General features: G+C 48.3%; 1 protein-coding gene and 1 long non-coding RNA gene across 3 annotated transcripts in view; one reads left to right on the top strand and one right to left on the bottom strand.

Moving 5' to 3' along the window:
• Positions 1-2,691, bottom strand: part of KXD1 (KxDL motif containing 1) — a 197,248-nt gene extending 194,557 nt beyond the window's left edge. The window contains exon 1 of one of the 2 annotated variants that reach the window (XM_069649290.1): positions 2,606-2,691. The gene's annotated coding sequence lies outside the window, so the exon portion shown is untranslated. Of the gene's footprint in view, positions 1-1,697; positions 1,849-2,605 lie in introns of those variants that run through there. The other variant, XM_069649291.1, reaches the window with a different exon arrangement.
• A 90-nt stretch (positions 2,692-2,781) lies between these two features.
• The window catches only part of LOC138572834 (uncharacterized), a 62,501-nt gene continuing 42,834 nt past the window's right edge, over positions 2,782-22,448 (top strand). Inside the window, exon 1 of the long non-coding RNA XR_011303912.1 lies at positions 2,782-2,903. This is a non-coding gene — a long non-coding RNA (uncharacterized lncRNA). The remainder of the gene's footprint in view (positions 2,904-22,448) is intronic.

Genomic DNA, 22,448 nt, shown 5'->3' with positions numbered 1-22,448 from the left:
CAGCGGTCTCTACTAAGTCTGGTCACAGTGCTCTCTCCTCCTCCTCCTCCGAGTCACATCTACCCCTACCCTCATCTTTCTTCCATCTCACTATTGCCCTTTAACCACCCATTGCCTCAATTTCTCACATGCAATCTCTGCCCCCATTTTGCATCCCGTATAGGGCCTATATTTTGCTCTCTTTCATTCCCCCTTTCTTATTCTCGATTTCCTAACCATTCCTTGACTGTCTCGTTTTCTGTCCCACTTTAATCTCTTTCACTCTGTCTGCATGGCCGTCCTTATTTGAGCCTTACACCCGCTGGGCATAATCTCTTACAGTGAAAGACACCCAACATTTGGGCACTTATTAAATGGCTGAAACCCTTTTAAATAAAAGTGGAACCCATTCACTTTTCCATCCGTCCATCGCACATGGCCTTCAGGGGCCTGTGTAGAACTTTTCAAAGTAATTCAATCCACAGGACAGGATCTTAAGTAGTCCAATTTCTGGACTGAAATAATAAACCTCATATCACATTGCATTCTGGTACTTTTAGGCCTGTTTATATACCCTTTACAGGAATGCAAAATGAAGCGCTTAAAGATGGCAGCTCCGTGTAAAAGTGGATTAGAGAGTGCTTCTCCTGCCCAATTTAAAGAAACAAGAGTGTGAAAAAAAGCACGTGACAAAAAGTGGGCATTGGTCTCACTGCATTACTAGTGGTCAAATATTCACACTTCAGATTTATTGTGCAGCAGAAAACATTTACATCTGTCCATGCAAGGGGCTCACCCCATAGGGCCAGTTACACCTACATGTAAACCTCCAGAGACATTTGCACTGCCTGCGTTTTCGAATTCAGGGCAGAACCTTTCTGCCCATCATCCTTGCCCTGCCGATGAAAGCAGTACCATTTTGCTGTTCTAAACAATGAAATAAAGATATACCATCAAAGCTCAAACTCAGATCTTGTCCGTGGGACCGAGCAAAAGCAAACAAACTGTCTCATCAAATATATTCCCCTTGGTTTATGGGCAACTTTACCATATGCCCACGTTTACACAGCGCAGGTTCACCCTGTTGAGAAATCCTAGCTGCACCACTGCAGCCAACTCAGTACAAGAAAGTATTCCCACCAGGACGAAGAACAATTTGCATGGGGATAAACCTTCAATGGAACCCTGAAAAAAAGTGTAATTAGTTCCATATGTTACTGCCCCGAATCCTAACTCTAAACAAATGAAGTTCTCTGAACTGCAGAAAACAATACCAAATTTCAAACATGTACCATTAAAACCAGAAAAGAAGAAAGGTTGTGGATGAAAGTTCCCAGAACAGCAGCAACTTCCAATAAACACTTTCAACTCTAACTGAGAAATGTCTCTTCCGTTTAGACTTGTTTTGGGACAGAACAGAGTGAAGCTACGTTCTGCCATTTACCCTTTCAGGCGCGGGACACATTCTAAAAAGGGGAAGCAGGAACCCAGCAAAGCGATTGCAATACACGCACTCGATCCAACTGAGGCAGGGGTCTACAGATTGGAAAGAAATCTGGGCTAGGAAAGTGTAATACAAAATATTTCCATTTACCCGTTCTTGTCCAGAACGGACTCTGAACTATGCAAACGACTGTTTGAGCACCAGCCGAACGTAATGTACCCAGTTTAAAGGAACATTTTCGGAAGTGTCAACAGAAGCATCGGGCTGTACCTACCTTCTTTCTGAGTAGTTTCGCACACAAGCGAGTCGGGGAGCAATGCAGTCTTTGTTTGCGCACAGGTCAGGGTAGAAAGCAATTGGAGTGTCGGGGGAGGAAGCCGGGGAAGCTCAAAGGCAGCCGTGTTTTTTTTTTACCTCCGTGGTGTGTTGTTCCTGCTTGATTACAAAGGCGGGCGTCCACCAGAAAAGGAGCCCTTTTATGGCTCCACCCCAAGTGGCGCAAAAGTTCTGAGAGCCTCTGACTTCCGTAATATTACTCAAGTATTATGTGACTGCCAGTCAGCAGCTGTCGCTACTATGCTGCGGCTACTGTCCCCACAGCAATCGCGCACCACACCCAGGGAAATTTTGCCCACAAGGGACCGAGGCAATTGCACCCCCCTGGGGCAATTGCGCCCGGCCAGCTGCAATTGCGCCCCGGCCAGCTGCCTGCTTCGCCCGGGTCAAGAAACGGGCCTGATTATTATATATGTAGTCACTTAGTGCGCCAGGGGACCCCTCCGGTGGTGATAGTGCGCGGTACAAATGAACATTAACATTAACTTACACTAGAGCATGGTCTGTGCAGTAGCTGCACAGCAATTACTGCGTCTGCTAGCATTCCAGAGCCTGAACCGTACTGTAAATGAACTTCGGAGCAGCTACTGTGTCTACAATACCAACAACAACAGGCTGCACTGTGGAATTTCAAAACCAGATCTTTAGAAAGTCACGTACTGGCAATGTTTCATTTCAACATGTGATAATTACAATACAACGAATTAGAGCTTCAACGTGCATTTCCAGAGGTTGCAAAAGGGCTCCTCTTAACAATGTAACAAAGGGGTGAGAAAGTCCAAGTTAATGGATGCTAAAAGAAAGACATATACAATTCACTGTAAGAGCTGGATCGCACACACTCACCTGGTGCAGCCTGGAATCAGGACTTGACGTTTCGTAAAGGGTAGTGTCTATTTCCCATTTGAGAAACGGACCATTGCAACGCTCCGCCCACGTCATCACGTGCTCTGCATCACGTGCTCTGCAACGCTCACGTCGTCATCTTTCTTGGCAAGAGCGGGAAGGCAAGGCAACTAGGTGTTGCACAACTTTGGGACGAAGAGGGAAGGCATGCGTTGCAGGACTCAGCGGGAGAGATTCCTCGGTTACAAAGCACATTTCGTATAGTTGATTATTATTTGGTGCTTGAGTTTGTTTTATGGTAAATCTTAAAGTTATCTCATGTTGATTGTAACTTAAATGCAGAGCGGGGCAAGTGGGTATTTCTGTGTATTTTGGGGATTTGTAATGTGCATCAGGGGTGAGAATTACTTAAAGTACAGGCGTTTTTTCGTTATTTCAGTGTATTTCGGGGATATGTAATGTGCATCACAGGGGTGAGACAATATTGGGAAGGGGGTATTTCTGTGTATTTTGGGGGTTTGTAATGTGCATCAGGGGTGAGATTTACTTAAAGTACAGGCGGATTGTTCTTTTTGGAGTTTTCTCATGCAGATGGGGAAATGTGTTTTATGGAGTGGGGCAGTGCGTTCCTCCCCTACCAATGGGATTTCCACTGTACCAACCAGTGAACAGTACAGCAAATAGTTAATTATCCTCCCCGCCAGAGAGGGGAGGGGGGTTGGAGGATTTGTTATGTGCAGCAGATGGGGATATGTGTTTCATGCAGATAGACGCATTTGGGTACGAATTTCCAGCATAACAGTTCAGTTATTTTTTTCTCCCACATGAGGGGCAATTTGGCATTACTCGGGGAGGGGGTTGTTCATTTGCCCCTTTGTAATGTGTGGCAGAGAAGGTTAAAGAGAGGCCTTATATTGCTTTCATTATCAATCACACAATTAAAGTCCCTATGTGACCCGATAGCATGGTGCGTTTTTTAAAAAGTTTGCCAATATTTTCTAAAACGCCTTTACGGCATCATGACGTTTTCATGTAGGACGTCTATACGTGCTTGGTTGATACTGGTTCCCATCCGAGAAACAGACCTTTGTTTGCTAGGGCCATCTGTCAGATGGGAAATAGCTGCTTCAGTGGCTAGTTCCCATTAGAGAATTGGCCCTTTTTGCACCTAGTGGCCAAGTCCTGCATAATAATGGGTTTTTGATTACTCACTTACCATTAGAGAAATTGCCCTTTTTGCTCCACTAGTGGTCAGGTCCTGCATAATAATGGGTTTTATATTACTGTCACTGAGAAATCTAGTTCCCATTAGACGAGAGCACCTTTCTGCCTCTCCAGGTTGGAGGGCCGTTTCTCTAATGGGAAATAGCTGCGAAATGGCCCTAGCAACCAAAGGTCTGTTTCCCAAATGGGAACTAGTATTAACCCTCACTGAGAAGGCTAATTCCTATTATAGAAAAGGCCCTCTTTACCCCTAGTGGTTAAACCCTGTATAATGATGGGTTTTAGATTATTTTCTCTGAGAAGGCTAGTTCCCATTAGGCGAGAGGACCTTTCTGCTTCTCCAGGTTGGAGGGCCGTTTCTCTAATGAGAAATAGCTGCTTCAGTGTGAATAGGCTAGTTCCCGTTAGACGAGAGGACCTTTCTGCCTCTCGAAGTCGGAGGGCCATTTCTCGGATGGGAAATAGCTGCTTCAGTGTGAGTAGGCTAGTTTCCTTTAGGTGAGGGGACCATTCTGCCTCTCCAGGTCGGAGGGCCGTTTCTTTGATGCGCCAATAGCTGCTTCAGTGTGAGTAGGCTAGTTCCCATTAGACTGCATGTGGGATGGGCACAGCACAGAGAGCATTGCCTGCAGAAAGGCCTTCAGCTTGTTACATAGCTAAGCAACAGATATGTCAACTTCTTATCTTGTCTCACCGGATGATGCGTCCTTGGAACGTGCTCTGTCGTGTGCCTGCACGGGTATGCTGGTAGGTGGCCTCATAGGCACACACTGCCCAGATACTCCCTAATACAGGCCTGAAGAATCCCAATGAGCCATCAACTGCACAACTAACTGTCATGATTCCTGCCCCTCATGTCCCCAGCCCTCCAAGATGTCAGGCTAGAGCCAGGTCACGATCACCTAGATGGCCGTCAAGGGCCTCTCCATCCCTCCGAAGACCCACTTGGAGTCAGACTTGGCTCTTGTGGCACCAGACTCACTCACTCCCATAGGATAACATTGTGGATTGGACTTGTAGTGCATTGATGGGGGCAAGATGGATGCCCCCACATATTTCGGTTCCCAGAACTGCATGTGCGGTCTAGTCTTTTGGGTGTGGTTCAGCCCAGAGGCACCTGGGATACCCAGAGACTATTTAAGCCACACCCAGGCTGAGAAACATGCTTTGCGTTTTCTGCACCTGCAGCGTGACACTCACCGTGTTTGGATCGGTCTCCAGTAGGCCTGCATCTTTCTTCTGCGCTCAGCTCCTGCAAGAACAAGAACACTGTTAGGAACAGCATTACCTTGCGGCGCTTCTGCCCATCAGTCATCGCTCCTTCTGTTCTGCGGGCATCTTCAGCGGTGTCATTCCCATCCCGGCCCGCCGCTTCCTAAGGAAAAGGGAAAAGAACAGAAAAAAGGCATTAGTAAGCATTCTGCAAACCTTCGCTTATTTTTAAATACTGTACGAGCTTCAGACGCTTAACTGAATCCCAGCCGCTCTCGGGGAACTCTGTCTCCGGAACTTCTCATCCATCTGCAAGAGGGAAAAGACACACCAGGTTAGCGTGGAAACATCTAGAGGCGCCGCATACCGCGCTTACCCACTGCATTTGTTCTTCAAAATCGGCATCCACGCTGAAAAGGTTGCGGCACCTAAAAGACACAGAAAAAGAACTCAATTCAATGCAAATACGAAAGGGGTGCATCGTGCATCGCGCCCTCACTCACCTTCAGCGCTACTCATCTCAGCAGCACGCCGCTATCCCCAGACGCCGGCCATCATCTAAGGAAGGAAAGGAATAAAGTTAGAGAACTGTTCAAAAGACTCATTATACTTACTGTCGGACTCTTGCCAGTGAAGTAACTAGGCAGCAACGAGCCCGCATCAATCAACGCGCCCCTGCGCTGAAGGCAGGACGGAGAGCACACTATCAAGAAAACAAGGTGAGCTGTGGATCAAAGGGAAGGGTTGAACCCCGGGGAAGAAGGGGTTCAAGCACACATAGACAATAGGGAGTTAAACTCTACCAATCCTGTGTTTCAGGCCCAATCTCCAGTCGAATAGCCTCCAGGGAAGGGTTCGAGGTCATAAGAGGTCAGAACAGGTTGAGTGACGTCCTCGTGGATACCAGGTGAGCGTTACAGAACGCAAAGCCTCACATCAAAATCCACCTGGGCGTCATGGAAACATCAGAAACTGACCAGTTAGCCCACATGTTGGGGCAGCTACGTTCCGAAGTACATGCAGCCAGACAGGAGACCAACACTCTGAGGAGAGAGCTGACAGTAGCCAAAGAACGCACTGATGATTTAAGCCAGCAACATCTCCAGTCACAAGCAGGGCATGCACCACTGCCGGGAAGCGTGCCCTCGATGCCAGCACCATCAGCCAATCCCGTTCAGATAACCCTTCCTGGGGCAGTTCCTTTGGGCCTGCCCGAACGATTTACGGGGGATCCCAAGAGGTTTTCAACGTTCATGAACCAGTGCCGCCTGCACTTCCTTTGTAGGCCAGGGGCCTTTCCGAATGACCAATCACACGTCGCTTTTGTGCTATCCTACCTGAGTGGTAACGCCGCAGATTCGTCTATACCCTTTGTGGCCCAAGACGATCCTTTGCTGCATGACTTAAGGGGCTTTCAGCATCAGATGGAAAAGCTATTCGCCCGTCGTACTCATGGGCAGGCATTAGACAACGAACTTCTGTCACTACGCCAAGGGAATCAAGACCTATTAACATACATAGCCACGTTCAATAGATTCGTAGTTGAAGCAGAATGGCCAGTGGAGAAGAGAACCACGTTATTTCATCAGGGGTTGCGGGGGGAGCTCAAGGATGTTCTCGCACAAGTAGTGAACCCCCCCCGAAAGACTGCTCAGAATTCATTGACCTTTTTATTCAACTGGATCATAGGTTGCAAGACCGAAGAGCAGATCGAACCAGACCGGACCCTCGCCCTATGTATGTGCGTTCAAAGGACAATACTGCCCGAACAACGGAAGGTTTAGGAGAACCAATGCAAATCGCGGGGGGGTCAGATCCCCCTTGACTAAAGTGGAAAGGGATACAAGGAGACAGCAGCAGTTATGTCTGTACTGCGGAAGGTCAGGTCATTTCCTTAAAGAGTGCCCTGTGAAGCCACCGAGGAGGACGGGAGGGGCCCCAGACAAGGAAGATACCATCAAGGAATCGGAAAACTCCCCAGCCCGGCAAGTGTAGGGTAACACTTGTCAAGTGAAGAAAGTGAACTACAGACCTCCCATTTTGCACTATCTGTGGTCTTGATCAATCACCAACAACCATCTCGGATGCACGCAATAAGAGCGTACATAGACAGTGGAGCAGTTGGGAATTACATCGACCAGGATCTTGCGGCAAAGATGGGGCTTCCGTTACGCCCTAAATCAACCACCGACACTGTTACCACAGTCGCCGGCACGGAAATAGCTTCTGGTACAGTATCCCAATGCACTGCAGCTTTAACCCTTCTGTACCAGGATGGACACCAAGAATCTATTGTTTTCGACCTCATTAAGGCACCACAGTTCCGGTTGATTTTGGGAATGCGATGGTTGGTAGCTCACAATCCTCAAATCGATTGGCGAGCAAAAGAATTGGCCTTTCCCGAGACTTGCCCCCACACATGTTATCGCCAAGAGAAACAACGAAACAACCAATATACACCAGAACCTCCACGCTTGCGACTGTGGCAATCGGCACCCTACCAAGTGAATACCAGGACTTTCAAGATGTCTTTCAGAAAGAACAGGCTAATACCCTGCCACCGCATAGACCATACAATTGCCAAATCGACCTGATACCCGGCGCACAAATCCCTTGTGGGCGAATGTACGCACTCACAGAACCAGAAAACCAGCACCTGAAGGCCTATCTAGACCAATACCTGCCAACGGGTTCTTCCTTCCTTCGAAGTCTCCAACAGCCAGTCCTCTATTCTTCGTACCGAAAAAGGAGGGGGACTTGAGAACGTACATCGACTATCGCGCACAGAACCAGATTACCGTAAAAAAAACGCTACCCCCTGCCACTGATCCCTGAATTGCTTGATCAAGTCAAAGATGCCCAAATCTACACAAAACTAGACCTGAGGGGGGTATATCACCTTGTCGCGTAAAACAGGGGGACGAATGTAAAACCTCTTTTCGCACCAAATACGGCTTGTACAAATATCAAGTAATGTCCTTTGGCATTTGCTACGCGCCTGTTGCATTTCAATACTTCATGAATGATGTCCTACGGAAATTCATTGATGTCTGTGCTCTAGTGTACATCGACGATATCCTAGTATATTCCACATCAAAGCAGGACCACGTTAAACACGTCCAATCCATATTGGAGAAACTCTGTCAACACCAGCTCTACGCCAAGCTCGAACAGTGCTCATTCCATGTCTCCGAGGTGGAATTCCTAGGCTTTATTCTCAGCCCAAATGGAATCCGAATGGATGTACACAAGGTAGATGCTATCCTGAACTGGCCATCCCCTAATTCATTCAAGGGGGTTCAAAGTATGCTGGGTTTTGCAAACTTCTACCACTGGTTCATCCCAGGATTTTCGCAAATCGTGCATCCCATCACGTCATTACTAAGGAAAAGCAACAAAAAGTTCTAGTGGACAACAGAAGCTGAGGAGGCTTTGCAGGAACTCAAAGCAAGATTCATATCTGCCCCAATCTTACGCCACCCTCGCCCTGATCTCCCATACCTGGTGGAAACGGATACCTCAAGCATGGCTATGGGAGCCGTCCTCTCACAAAAGGACCCCGAAACGGGCCAGTTACACCCTATTGCCTTCTGGTCGCGTAAATTCACACCCCCTGAACTCCATTACGCTATCACAGACAAAGAACTCCTGGCCATTAAGTCAGCCTTTAAGGCATGGCGGCACTACCTCTTGGGCGCCAGACACACAATCACCGTAATAACGGACCATTGGAACCTCCAGTACCTAAAAACGGCAAAGGCCCAATCCTCACGACAACTACGTTGGGCTCTTTTTTTTGCTGAATATGACTACGTGATTACATTTCGACCAGGGGTGAAAAACAGGAAGGCCGATGCCCTTTCCCGTATGGGGGTGGAAGAGCAAGGGTATCAGACCCCTGACCCAATAGCAATCATCCCGAGTGACACGCTCCTAGGAATCACAGCAACCATAACTCAGAAAGAATTACATGAAGAAATCCAAAACCTGATGAGTCCAGAGCAATTACAAGCGTGGAGTGCACAAGGAGAACATTACATGATAAAAGATTAGTTGCCCTACTTCAGGAATCGTTTATTCATACCAAACCAAGAACTATGAGAACAGGTCATGTCCGGTTATCATGTTTCCTTGATCGAGGGCCACCCCGGAATCGCTAGAACCCTAGCCAAGGTAAAACAAAATTATTGGTGGCCCATGTGTCGCAAAGACATTATGCAATTCATCCTATCTTGTGGAGTGTGTGCTCAAAACAAGTCATCCAAGCAGAAACCAGCTGGGCTATTACAACCATTGGAAATCCCACCAGCACCCTGGCACACCTTGTTCCTCGATTTTATTACTGACTTACCACCCAGTCAAGGGTTTAACACTATTCTTGTGGTCGTGGACCTATTTTCAAAAATGGCACATTTCATTCCTCTTAAGGGGCTCCCAAATGCTTCCACTCTGGCAAAACTATTTCTTGAAGGCATCATACGGCTCCATGGGTTTCCTTCAGTTTTGATCTCAGACAGAGGTACTCAATTCGTATGTAACTTCTGGAGAAAATGCTGCTCTATGGTCCAGATCGACATCCGGCTATCCACCAGTCACCATCCCCAAAAGGATGGTCAAACTGAGAGGACAAATCAGATGCTCAAGCAGTATCTGCATTGCATGTTACACCAAGCTGAAGGAAGCTGGTTCGACCTATTATGGATAGCTGAATATGCTTATAATAATTCCCTACACACCAGCACTGGGCAAGACACCCTTTTATACTATGTATGGAAGGCACCCACGTACTTCTGAGTTGGACGTTCCTACAACCCTGGAAATGCCAGCTGTCAAAACCTTGCACACGACCATTTCTCAAACCTTTAAAAGGGCAGCTGAACACCTACTTCAAGCTAAGAATCGCCAAAAGAAGTTTTCTGATCAACACCGAGCAAAGGCCCCCAACTACCAAGTGGGAGACAAAGTCTGGCTGGCGTCTAAACACGTGTCCATTAAAGGAGCCCAAACTTTCCGTCCGAGATACTTGGGTCACCTCCGTGATAAATCCTGTGGTGGACAGACTAGCTTTGCCGTCAAACATGCAAATTCATCCTGTGTTCCACGTGTCTCTCCTTAAACCTGTTCAACCTGGGACCTGGGTAGCAACGCCACCGCATCCAGTAGTAGTCGCCAGGGAGCCAGAATTCAAAGTCAAGGACATCCTAGATTCAAAGTACGTCAGATCCAAATTATACTACTTAGTAGACTGGAAGGGGTATGGTCCACAGGACATGGGAGCCTTGTGAATACATCCATGCACCTCGCTTGCTTAGACAATTTCATCAAAACCATCCAACCAAACCAGGACCAGACAGAAGAGCCACCTTGAGAGGGGCCTTGGGGGGGGGAGTGCTGTCATGATTCCTGCCCCTCATTTCCCCAGCCCTCCAAGATGTCAGGCTGGAGCCAGGCCATGATCACCTAGATGGCCCTCAAGGGCCTCTCCATCCCTCCAAAGACCCACTTGGAGTCAGACTTGGCGTTTGTGGCACCAGACTCACTTACTCCCATACCATAACATTGGGGATTGGACTTGCAGTGCATTGATGGGGACAAGATGGATGCCCCCACATATTTCGGTTCCCAGAAATGCATTTGCGGTCAAGTCTTTTGGGTGTGGTTCAGCCCAGAGGCACCTGGGATACCCAGAGACTATTTAAGCCACACCCAGACTGAGAAACATGCTTTACGTTTTCTGCACCTGCAGCGTGACTTGGATCGGTCTCCAGTAGGCCTGCATCTTTCTTCTGCGCTCAGCTCCTGCAAGAACACCGTTAGGAACAGCCTTACCTTGCGGCGCTTCTGCCCATCAGTCATCGCTCCTTCTGTTCTGCGGACATCTTCGGCGGTGTCATTCCCATCCCGGCACGCCGCTTCCTAAGGGAAAAGAACATAAAAAAGGCATTAGTTTCACAACCCTCACCCCGAAGCCCCCCCTGGCCTACCCATGGGCCAGGGGGAGGCCAGGGGGAGCCTTGACCCCAGTCTCCACTAAATCCCAACCTAGGCCTTCTTGGGGCCAGTCCTCATACTTAATAATGAGTTTGTGCTTGGGAACTAATTTTTGTTACTGTCATTCAATGTGGAAGCATCCACAGAATCATGCTTCTTGGAACCTGGCTTGCAGAAGGATGGTTTGGGTGTGGCACCTTGGAACTCTTTTAACTGGACTTCTTCTTGAACCTATTTAAACCACGCCCGACTGGACTGACACACTTCGTGTTAGTTTGCAATTCTGCAACGTGACGCTCACCGCGTTCAGCTTCAGCCACGAACCTCGGATAAACAGCATCTGCAGAAAAAGAAAGAAGACATTGTTAGAAAAGGTTGCAGCTTACCTGAATTCCATCATTAGCGGTCCTCAGCTCTTCCGACCGGCATCCTGGAACCAGCGCTCCTTCGGATCGACGGAACTGCAGAAAGGGAAAGACAAGGCATTAGACATTTTACACAAGCCAAAAGGCTTACCTTCCTACTCGCACTTTATTCAGCAACATCTCTGGAATTCTACACTCCGGCGGAGCACCGCAACCTGTGAAGACAAAAGATAACAGGTTAGCAAAGGTAAGGCACCTTAGCGCTGCGTTAAGCGCCAACTCGCCGCATCTAGATGCTCCAAAAATGCTAATACTTACCAGCGAACCCCGAATCCAATCTTTGCCACGAATTGGAGTTGCACGTACCTAAGGAAGAGAAAAAAGACATTGTTAATTCCAGAAAGGCATGCTAGGACAGCAAAACATCATAGCAATAAAACCTACCTGAAAGACTCACGTAGGGCCGGCATCAGTGAAGTAACTCGACCGCCATAGCTCGCAAAGCACCACGCGCCCCTGCCGAGACAGCAAGACAGAGAACCCGCCAACATCAAGAACAAGGTGATAGGAAGCCTAGAGGGACCGCAGACATACCGGGTGGTGGGAGGCTGTTAATCCCAGTTACCCGGTCCTAAACATTGTTTACCTGTATTTCTGGCAGGATTCTTCCGCTGGTCACTACTGGGCATCGCAGGGAGGGATACCTGGACACGATTGCTTGGTGGCACCCCCGTGGAACCAAGTGAGCGTAACAATTAGTAAGCATTCTGCAAACCTTCGCTTATTTTTAAATAATGTACGAGCTTCAAACGCTTACCTGAATCCCAGCCGCTCTGGGGGAACTCTGTCTCCGGAACTTCTCATCCATCTGCAAGAGGGAAAAGACACCCCAGGTTAGCGTGGAAACATCTAGAGGCGCCTCATACCGCGCTTACCCACCGCATTTGTTCTTCATAATCGGCATCCACGCTGAAAACGTCGTGGCACATAAAAGACACTGAAAAAGAACTCGGTTCAATGCAAATATGAAAGGGGTGCATCGCGCTCTCACTCAACTTCAGCGCTACTCATCTCAGCAGCACGCCGCCATCTCCAGACGCCGGCCATCATCTAAGGAAGGAAAGGAACGAAGTTAGAGAACTGTTCAAAAGACTCATTATACTTACTGTCAGACTCTTGCCAGTGAAGTAACTAGGCAGCAATGAGCCTGCATCAATCAATGCGCTCCTGCGCTGAAGGCAGGACGGAGAGCACACTATCCAAGAAAACAATGTGAGCTGTGGATCCAAGGGAAGGGTTGGACCCCGGGGAAGAAGGGGTTCAAGCACACAGAGACAATAGGGAGTTAAACACTACCAATATTGTGTTTCAGGCGCAGTCTCCAGTCGAATAGCCTCCAGGGAAGGGTTTGAGGTCGTAAGAGGTCAGAACAGGCTGAGTGACGTCCCCGTGGATACCAGGTGAGCGTTACACTAACCCTGTACCTGCTCAGCCAGGGCAACCGCAATCAATGGCAAGTGCAGGCTCTTTGCCATTGCCGCAACGCATCACCAGTTAAGGAAGTGAACCGGGACACAGCCAGAATGTGTGACTTCATTTCTTTTTAGTTCATCTTTATGCAATAACGTCTTGAATTATAAACTGTTACCAAAGGGTAAAGTGGGTAGGGTAGACGCCATGGGAATACTTTTATACTTTATATACTGGTTATTATCTTTCTGAAGGTACAGGCCCCCCAGGGTCCCGTAGCTCCATTCACATGTGTCCACCTAGGAACTTGTCACAGTTCTCTTCTTTTTTTATGCTGTCACTCAGTTCATTGTTGTATTCCATATGTAATTCTTTTCATTGACGATTTCATATTTTTTGTCATTCATATTCCATGAAAGTATTTATGTTGTTAAAGTAGGCCTTATTTCATTTTTTATATTACTCGAGTTAGCAGTTCATGGTTCTTACATATTTGAATGTCAGATTGTGGAGTAGGTCGCCCCTCCCCACCCCTTACACAATCCAATATGGCCTGACCCCAACCCACCATCTACTTTTGGTGGTATACAAAATGTAAAGAAATTGAGGGGGGAGGGGGAATTTCAACCAATTTGAGGGGCGGGGGTCAACCAAAATCCATAAACCTATAATTATACTGTTAACTAGTGTTATGGTCACTAATAATCTTAATACAAATCTGTCCCTAGGAAGGGGCAAATGTGTTTTTACTGGGAGGTGAGGGTCACTAGACTACCAGGGATGGCTTGAAAGGGGCAGTGGTTGGAGCGTGATGGTTATGATTTATTTTTGCTGGGCCATAGGTAATTAATTTTTTTTGTTTTGTTTACAGGTTTTTTTACGCAGAGCTGCAACGTTATGCGAGTAGTTTTTTTTAATTCTACGGGATTGGGCAGTCTCGGGAGGTATTTTGGTGGGCTGGGACACAAATGCAGGGTCAGGCCACAAATTGCCCCCCATGCCAGCAAAACATTGGTGTTTCCCTGGGAGTGGCTGTCTCCCATGTGAGTTTTTATATTTGTATAGCGCACTTACAGCCCAGAGGCATCGAGGCGCTGTTACATGAGGATTGTACAAAGTTTTGATTGAGTGTTACAGGTGACCAGGTGGTCTCTTGGTTACAGGTACATTGGTAATAGTAAGTGACTGCATAGATGAGTAGGTGAAGTCGAAGATTACATACATGATTAGATGTTACATGTCAATCATTGTTACATAAGTCATCACAAACAGTATACTTTCAGACAAAAAGCTTGGTTTTGATTGCTTTGCGGAATGCTTGGTGGGACTCAATCATTCTTAAGTGAGTGGGAAGGGCATTCCAGTGAGAGGCGGACATTGCAGGAAAACTGTTGCCCCCGGCGCGGACTCTTAGTGTTTTAGGAGTGAGAATCATGTTAGAATAACCCTCCCTCAAAGGTCTTGTGGCGGTGTGTTTTGCAATTCTTTGGACAAGGTAGGGGGTGCAAGGTCATGGAGGCATTTGTGCGTGAGGGAGATGGTTTTAAAGACGATTCTTTCCTTAACAGAGAGCCAGTGAGCCTGCCTTCTAACTTCAGAGATGTTGTCTTTCCTTGAAATTCATGTGGCCGCCTTAAGAGTGTTGTTCTGAACCAGTTGGAGTTTAGCCAGGTTTTTACAAGAAATCCCTACACGGAGGGCATTGCATTAGTCAAGCCTTGACCCAATTATTGCCCTGGCAATGGTGAGGCAGTTCTGGCGGGAAATGAAGGGGCTAGCTGCATTAAGAAGTTTGGAGTAGTAGGCAGATGCGGAGGCAATGGCATTAACCTGTCTGTCCATAGTCGAATCCGAGTCATGGTAAACTCCAAGTGTTTTGACGTTTTGGGATACCTTGATGGGAATATTATCGATGGCAAATGAAACGTACTGCTGATTAATATTGCCCAAGGTAGTGGGGGAGCCAATTAGCAGAAGTTCAGTCTTCTCACTATTGAGGCACAGCCAATTGTCCGCCATCCATGATTGGATGGTGGAGTAAATGCTGGTGAGAGTATTCATATCTGCCTCGTAGTTGCCAGTGAGTGGGGTAAGCACCCGTGTGTCATCAGCATAGTTAGTGTACGAGATGTACAGGGGTCCAAGGATGCTCGTGAAGAGGTTATAGAGACTAGGCGCGATGCAGGAGCCTTGTTGGACTCCACATTTGATGAGGCTCGGGGTGGCAAAGGATGAGTCTGAGAAGACTTTCATAGCCCTCTCTTGAAGGAAGGATGTGATCCAGGCACACGCTTTGGGGGAGAAGTTGGCAATAGTGGGGAGATGGCAGCAGAGAGTATTGTGATCAACCAAATCGAAGGCTGCAGATAAATCAAGGAGCAGAAGGAGTGCAGGTTTTCCTGTGTCTCTAAGACTCTCCATTTGATTCTTTAGGTCTAGGAGGGGGGATTCGGTGCCATGTCGCGGGCGGAAGCCGGATGTTATGCTCACCTGGTATCCACGGGGACGCCACCCAGCCCTGGTTGGATGATTTGCACTCTCGGACCCTCTCCCGGTCCCTTGGTAAGGCCTCTGGTTAAAGATGGGTCTGCAATATAGGAGAGCGGGATTCAATACCAGATTGTCTTGATGTTTTCCCACCTCCCTTGGCCTCAACTACTTCCTCCCCCTTGGGCCTTCTCCTCACCTTAAAATTGTAAAAGATGGATTCTCCGTCCTGCTCCTCGTGGCAGTGGCGCGTAGATGTGGGGGGCGAGCAGCGACCAAGTTACTTCACTGGTGCAAGCTCCCCTGTGGGAATCCAGGCCTGCTGTGACTCCGTAGGTTTGCTGCTTTACAGTCTTTATATGCAGTTCTTATGTTCCTCTTAGTTCAAATAATGTCTTGCTTCTTTCCTTTTAGGTATGGAAAGGTATTTTGGTGTTGTCATGCAGTTTGAAGATGAGCATGGGCCGGTAGGCGAAAGCGCGGTGTGCGTGATGCGGTCCGGTGAGTAATGCGCAATGCGCGGCGCTGTTTCGCCTTTTATATTGCTAACCTGTGTCTTTTCTCTCCTTGCAGATTGCGATGTTCCTCGCCGAGTGCCGTAATGTTCCAGCAGTGATACTGACCAGGAAATTACTAACCAAGTAAGAATTGTGTGGCTTGTTTTATTCGGGAGGAAGGAAACGTGAGTAAACGCTTACTAATGCTGTCTTTCTTTCTCCTCTTTCCAGGTTATGGTATTCCAGGATGCATGCGGTGCCGGATGATGGCGTTCTTACCTTCAGGTGAGTGGAACTGAAGTCCGCGATGGATTGAAGACAGGATACTGTTCGAGGTAAGTTTCGTAGTGTACGTTGTCTCTCTGCAGGTCCTTGGTTTCAGGTAAACTGGCATCAAAGAACTGGACACGGTGAGCGTTACTCTGCCCACAGCAGAATAACGCAAAGCATGTTCTGCTGTTTGGGTGCGGTTTAAATAGTCTCAGGTAAAGTAGTCCAGGTAAAGTAGTCCCAGGCCTGCCACACCCAAAAGACTAGACCGCATAGCTCAGTTCCTTGTAACTGAGCTATGTGTGTGCGTCCATGTTGGCTGAACCCCCCCCAAGTGAAATAATCCCAAGTAAATAGTCCCATTCTAATGTTGGTCTTTATGATGGTTATAAGCCTGACGCCAAAGGCGCCAGGACTGACTCCAAGAGAGTCTTGGATGAGGTTTTAAGGCCTTTGACCTGGCTCTAACTGGAAGGTTGACTTGCCAGTGAGGGCCATGGGCAAGGGCATGACACCGGACTGCCGCAGGCCAAGGAGACAGTTATCTTCCAGGAATTTTTGGACTTGCAGCTAGGCTGCTTTTTCCAAAATTTTTAGTAAGAATGGGGCTGTGGTGATGGGCCTATAGTTCCCTGGGAACGTTGGGTCAAGGTAAGGTTTTTTAAGGAGCAGGCGTTACCAAGCTTCCTTAAGGCCAGTGGGGATGTGGCCAGACTGGAAGGATGAGTTAATGAAGGCAGTTAGAAAAGGGGCTAGGATGTGTGCCGAATCTTTGATAAGCTGGGCCGGACAGGCATCACCCTTACAGTTAGAAGATTTGATGGACTTGAGCAATGCAATAACTTCTAGTTCAGTCATATCTTTAAAGTGGAAGGTGGGGGCATTCGACTTGGTGACTGTATGTGAGTTACTGTGCTGGTTGGCTATGAGTAGGGTAAGTGCTTTTTGATGGCCCTGAGCCTTTTGGTATGCAGAGAATTACGTTTTTCTAGCATGGCAGACTGAATGCTGTTGCACCAACTTTCGTCTTTGAGAAGAGTGGGTGGAGGAGTAGATGGTTTTTCCAGCTCTCTTAAAATGGTGAATATTTCTTTGGATGCTGATTTGGCATCAGCATCATTGATCCTAGAATTGAATGAAGAGGCTTTGGCTTGAATTATATTAGCTTTGTAGAATTTGGGAATGGCCTTGAAGGCACTTCTAGTAGTTTCCGATGGGTTGGTTTTCCAGGCAGAGAGTGCAAGCCTTGTCTTCGAGCATTGGTCAAGCAGCTCCTTTGACAACAAGACGTTAGAGTGTTTGACTTTTTTTGCTTTTTTAGAGAGAGGGGGGCCATTGTGTCAACAGCTTGGGTGATGATGTGTTTGAAAGTTCTGGCTAGAGCTTCTGTGCTTTTGGAGAATGGAGCCTGCAGAGCGGTCACCATTAGAAAAGGTACAATGTTTTCTACCGTCAGTTGGCGTAAGCTTCTCATGAAGGCTGCTGGACATGGGATGGAAGGCCTAGTGGGCCCTTTTTTAGTTTTGAGGTTACATTGAATATAGTGGTGGTCAGACCATGGAATAGGAATGTTGGCAGTGATTTGTATAGTACAGTTATGATGGCTAATCCAGTCCAGGGTGCGTCCTTTAATGTGGGTGGGTTCAGAGATAGTTTGAGTGAAGCCCCTGGTGGATTGGGCTTTGTTCAGAGTATTGGCATGGGAGTCCTTGGGGTCATTCAGCCCTAGATTCAGATCGCCCAGGAGCAGGACTTGAGAGGTTTTTTTGATGTTGTCAGAGAGGGAGAGGATGAGGGACTTGTGGAATTCGTCGATGGGTCCTGGAGGTCGATAGACAATGTGCATGGTAATGGTGCAGGTGTGGGACAGGTTGATTGAGTAGGAGGTAGTCGCAACTATGGCCATGTTGCCCTTCGGCCTCCCTAATGGCGAGGGCCTCATTAGTGATAAGGGCGACTCCCCCACCTCTGTGGTGAGTGCGGTCTTTTCTGAAGATCGTGTACCCTGTAGGAATGGATGGCGAGTGAGAGGGTGGGGCCAGCGGCTTCATTAAGCCAGGTTCCTATAATTATCAGGAGGTCGAGGTTGTCCTTAATAATTAGGTCATGAATATCAAGGGCATGGGCGGGTACCGATCATGCGTTGACCAGTTCACAGCTGAGAGTATCCACCTGTTGGAGTGGGTAATGGCATGGGCACAACACAAGGCGCAGGTATGTTAGGTATGACATGATTGGTACAGGCAGGTAATGGCATATGCATATCATTAGGTGCAGGCAAATCCTCACAAGTAGGCAGTGGCACTACACAGGGTGCAAGCAAGGTAGGCATGGCATCAATACAAGTTGGCAGTGGCACTACACAGGGTGCAGGCAAGGTAGGCATGGCATCAATACAAGTAGGCAGTGACACTACACAGGGCGGAGGCAAGGTAGGCATGGCATCAACACAGGTAGGCAGTGGCACTACACAGGGCGCAGGCAAGGTAGGCATGGCATCAACACAGGATGGCAGTGGCACTACACAGGGTGTAGGCAAGGTAGGCATGTCATCAACACAAGTAGGCAGTGGCACTACACAGGGTGCAGGCAAGGTAAGCATGGCATCAACACAGGTAGGCAGGGGCACAACACAAAGCTCAAGTATGCTAGGCGGAGCGTGACCAACAGAGGGCTTTGGGAGCCGAAGCACATATATATTAGCAGGTGTGGGCACAAACCTGGAGTCAGAGGCATGGCGGGGGGGTGTGCCGCTGTCATGGCAAGCAGAGATGAACAAGTGCTTGTTAGGTCAAGGTTGTCCATGCGGGTAATCCAACCCCATTGGGGCAGATAGTGTTAAGGTTTGTGGTGATGATGGGGGTATTTTGTAGTACGTCGGGTGGTGTGTTTGTTGCATTAGACAAAGGGCGTAGGATGGAACAGCGGAGGAGCTGCAGGGCGGCGCTAATGATGTGGTGGGCGTAGGGGAGGCAATGAATGCGGCCACCGATCGAGGCTGGTAGAAATGGGGGCAGTGTGCGTTTGGGGGACATCTGGCTCCCACCCTAATATTGCGGTCATGTAGGCTGGGGAGTAAGAGAGGGGCAAGGCATGAAGGTGCGCGAACCAAGTCACACATTTTTGGCACAGTACAGTGGGGGGAGGCAGGTGGAAGAGGCACGGCTTGTGCCTCTAGGGTGTGGAATGCAGGCTGTGACACTTTTATTAGAAGTGGCAGTCTTACCTTGCACGAGACGGCTGACACCCTCAGACACCATCGGGCAGCGGAGAGCTGCAGAGAGAGAGAAAGGCCTTTTCCCCCAGCCTTCTCTCTTCGGCTTCGCCTTACGGTCTCCTCCTCCTCCATTTAAGGCAGGAGGGAAGGAACTGGCAGGATGTCGTTTGACTGTCCGCAAGCCCAGGCTGCACCTCTGGCTTTGCTGCGTTACAGATTTCACCTCTGGGGAGGAATGGGGACCCTGCCAGGGCTCCCCGGAACTGCCACTGGACTTGGGGACGGTCAACCGAAGCGTGAGTCGAGGGACTGTGCAGTGTGTGGGGTGCCTGAGACTGTGGGACATTTTCTGCTTAGGTGTGAGAGACATGTTGAGGAGAGAGAATTGATGAGGGTTCGGTTGTCTGCGCTGGGTGTGGCTGAGCTGAGTGGGAAGGCTTTGCTGGGAGGTGATGGGGTGAGAGGCAGGAGGAGGAGCAGTGTGATGTTGAATTTTGTGAGGCAGACGGGGCGGTGGGAGGAGTTGTGAGTTTATGTGAGCTAAGTATTGATTGGTGGGTCTGGTGCACATCATCCTTTAGGATGGGGAAGCGCCTGCGTGGGTCCGCCCACGCATCCGATAATTAAGAAGAAGAAGACCCACGTGGGAGACAGGTGCCGGAGGCATCACCTCCGATCATCCTGGAGCTTTGGCTGGCCAGCGTTACAGCTTTTCCCTCCGGGACAAAGACCCTGCCGGGGCTCCCAGGAACTCCTGCTGGGTTTGGGGATGGTCAACTGTTAGGCAGAAACCTGTGCAGTTCAAGTTTGGTGGTAGTCAGGAGCTCTGAGTACTGGGGCTTGCCAAAGAGCCTTTTTCAGGGTTTCAAAGGCCTGATTGCATTCCTCATTCCACCTAACCTTTTTAGGGAATTTAGGAGAGGAGATGACATTCAGTGGAGAAGGTATGGACCCATAGTTCTCAATGAAATTCCTGTAATATCCAGTGAGGCCTAAGAAGGCTCTCACCTGGGTCTGAGTAGTAGGTGTTGTCTAATTTCGCACAGCTTCAATCTTACTGGGCAAAGGCCTCATTTCTCCACCTCCTACCTCATGTCCAAGGTAGACCACTTTACTCTGTCCAATCTGGCATTTACTTGTCTTTATGGTCAGATTGGCCTTGCCAAGAGCCTGCAAAACATATCTCAGGTGGTCCACATGTTCTTCCCAGGAATTGCTGAACACTGCCATGTCATCCAAGTATGCCATGCAGAAGTCCTCCATCCCATTCAGAACCTGGTTTACCATCCTTTGAAATGTAGCAGGTGCATTTTTCAATCCAAAAGGCATAACCTTAAACTGGTATAAGCCAACTGGGGTAGAAAATGCAGTTTTCTCCTTGGCGTGGTCTGTCAGGGCTATTTGCCAATAGCCTGACGTCAAGTCAAATGTGCTGAGGAACTTGGCTGCACCAAGTCTATCCACCAACTCATCTGTCCTTGGCAAAGGGTGGGCATCAGTCTTAGTGACTGCATTAAGACCTCTGTAATCCACACAGAATCTAAGTTATTTAGATCCTGCCTTTGGTAATAACACAACTGGGCTAGACCATGGACTAGTAGAGGGCTCTATTACCCCGAGATCAAGCATTTTGCTGACCTCACCTTTGATGTGGGTTCTTACATTCTGTGACATTCGATATCCTATGCTTTTGACTGGCAGACAGTCACCAGTGTGTATGTCATGCTGTCCCCAAGGGGTCAAGCCTGGTGAAAGTGAGAACAGAGAGGCAAACTGATTCAACATAGATCTGCACTCTTCTTGTTGCTCAGGTGTCAGATTTGAAGAGAGATTTACTCCTTCAATCTTTTCATCCAAAGGTAAGCCTCTGAGGAGATCAGGAAGAGCTTCACTCTCTTCTTCTTCCTCTGATGATGCTTGAAGCAAAGCTCCTACATCCGGTCGGGAGACATACGCTTTTAGTCGGTTGGTGTGGAAGACTGTGGGAGCCTCCTTGGGTTTGCCCAAGTCCACCAGATAGTTGACATCTCCATACCCACAACTTTGAAGGGTCCAATCCATTTGTCTTGCAAGGCCCTCTGCCTTGTTGGAATCATAACTAGAACTAGCTGGTCCTGAGTAAACTCAACCATGTTAGCCTTTTGGTCATGCCAGTGCTTGTCCAGCTTTCAAGTTATCACTTGCTTCTGCCATCATTTGCGACATTCTCCTTCGGAGACTTATCACATAGTCAGTCACTCTGACTGGCTTGGGGGAAGGAGCACTCTCCAACCCCTCCTTGATCAGGGCCAACGGATGACCATAAAGAAGTTCAAAGGGAGAATAACCTACTCCCTCCTGAGGGACTTCTCTATAAGCAAAGAGAAGGCATGGCAGTAGAAGGTCCCACTTTCTTTTAAGGGGATCCTCTAAAGCACCTATCATGCTCTTCATGGTTCTGTTGAACCTTTCAACCAGCCCATTTGTCTGAGGGTGGTATGCGGTTGAGAACTTGTAAGTAACTCCGCAGGTTTTCCACATGGCTTTCATGTAGTGGGACATAAAATTTGACCCCCTGTCAGAGATTACTTCCTTAGGAAACCCAACCCTGGTAAAAATACCAAGGAGGGCCTTAGCCACAGCCGGAGCTGTAACAGCCCTCATAGGAATTGCCTCAGGGTACCTAGTAGCATGGTCTACTACAAGTATAAACCTGTTGCCTGAGGAGGTTGGAGGATCAAGGGGACCAACAATGTCAATCCCTACTCTCTTAAATGGGACTCCCACTACGGGGAGAGGCACTAAAGGTGCCACATTCTTGGAGCCAACCTTACCAGAAGTCTGGCAGGTGTGGCAGCTCCTGCAGTACTTATCTACTTCAGCCCCCATCTTTGGCCAATGAAACTCAAGTGACCAGCCAAAGGAATCTCATGGGCTAACTTCAAGAACTGTGGTCTGTTCTTTTTGGGTACTACAAGTCGTTTGTTGTCCCAAGGTGCAGACTCCGTTGGTTCACTGTAGAAGAGGCCATCTTCCCAGTGTAACCTATATTTCCCAGGCTCTTACCCTTCAGCCTGAGCATCTGCGTAGTGGCGAAGACCTTCCAGAGTTGGACATTCTCTCTGTCCCTT

This window comes from Ambystoma mexicanum, chromosome 1p (assembly GCF_040938575.1).
Source record: "Ambystoma mexicanum isolate Mex_15411 chromosome 1p, UKY_AmexF1_1, whole genome shotgun sequence".
Lineage (NCBI taxonomy): Eukaryota > Metazoa > Chordata > Amphibia > Caudata > Ambystomatidae > Ambystoma > Ambystoma mexicanum.
This window is presented reverse-complemented; position numbering and strand designations above follow the sequence as displayed.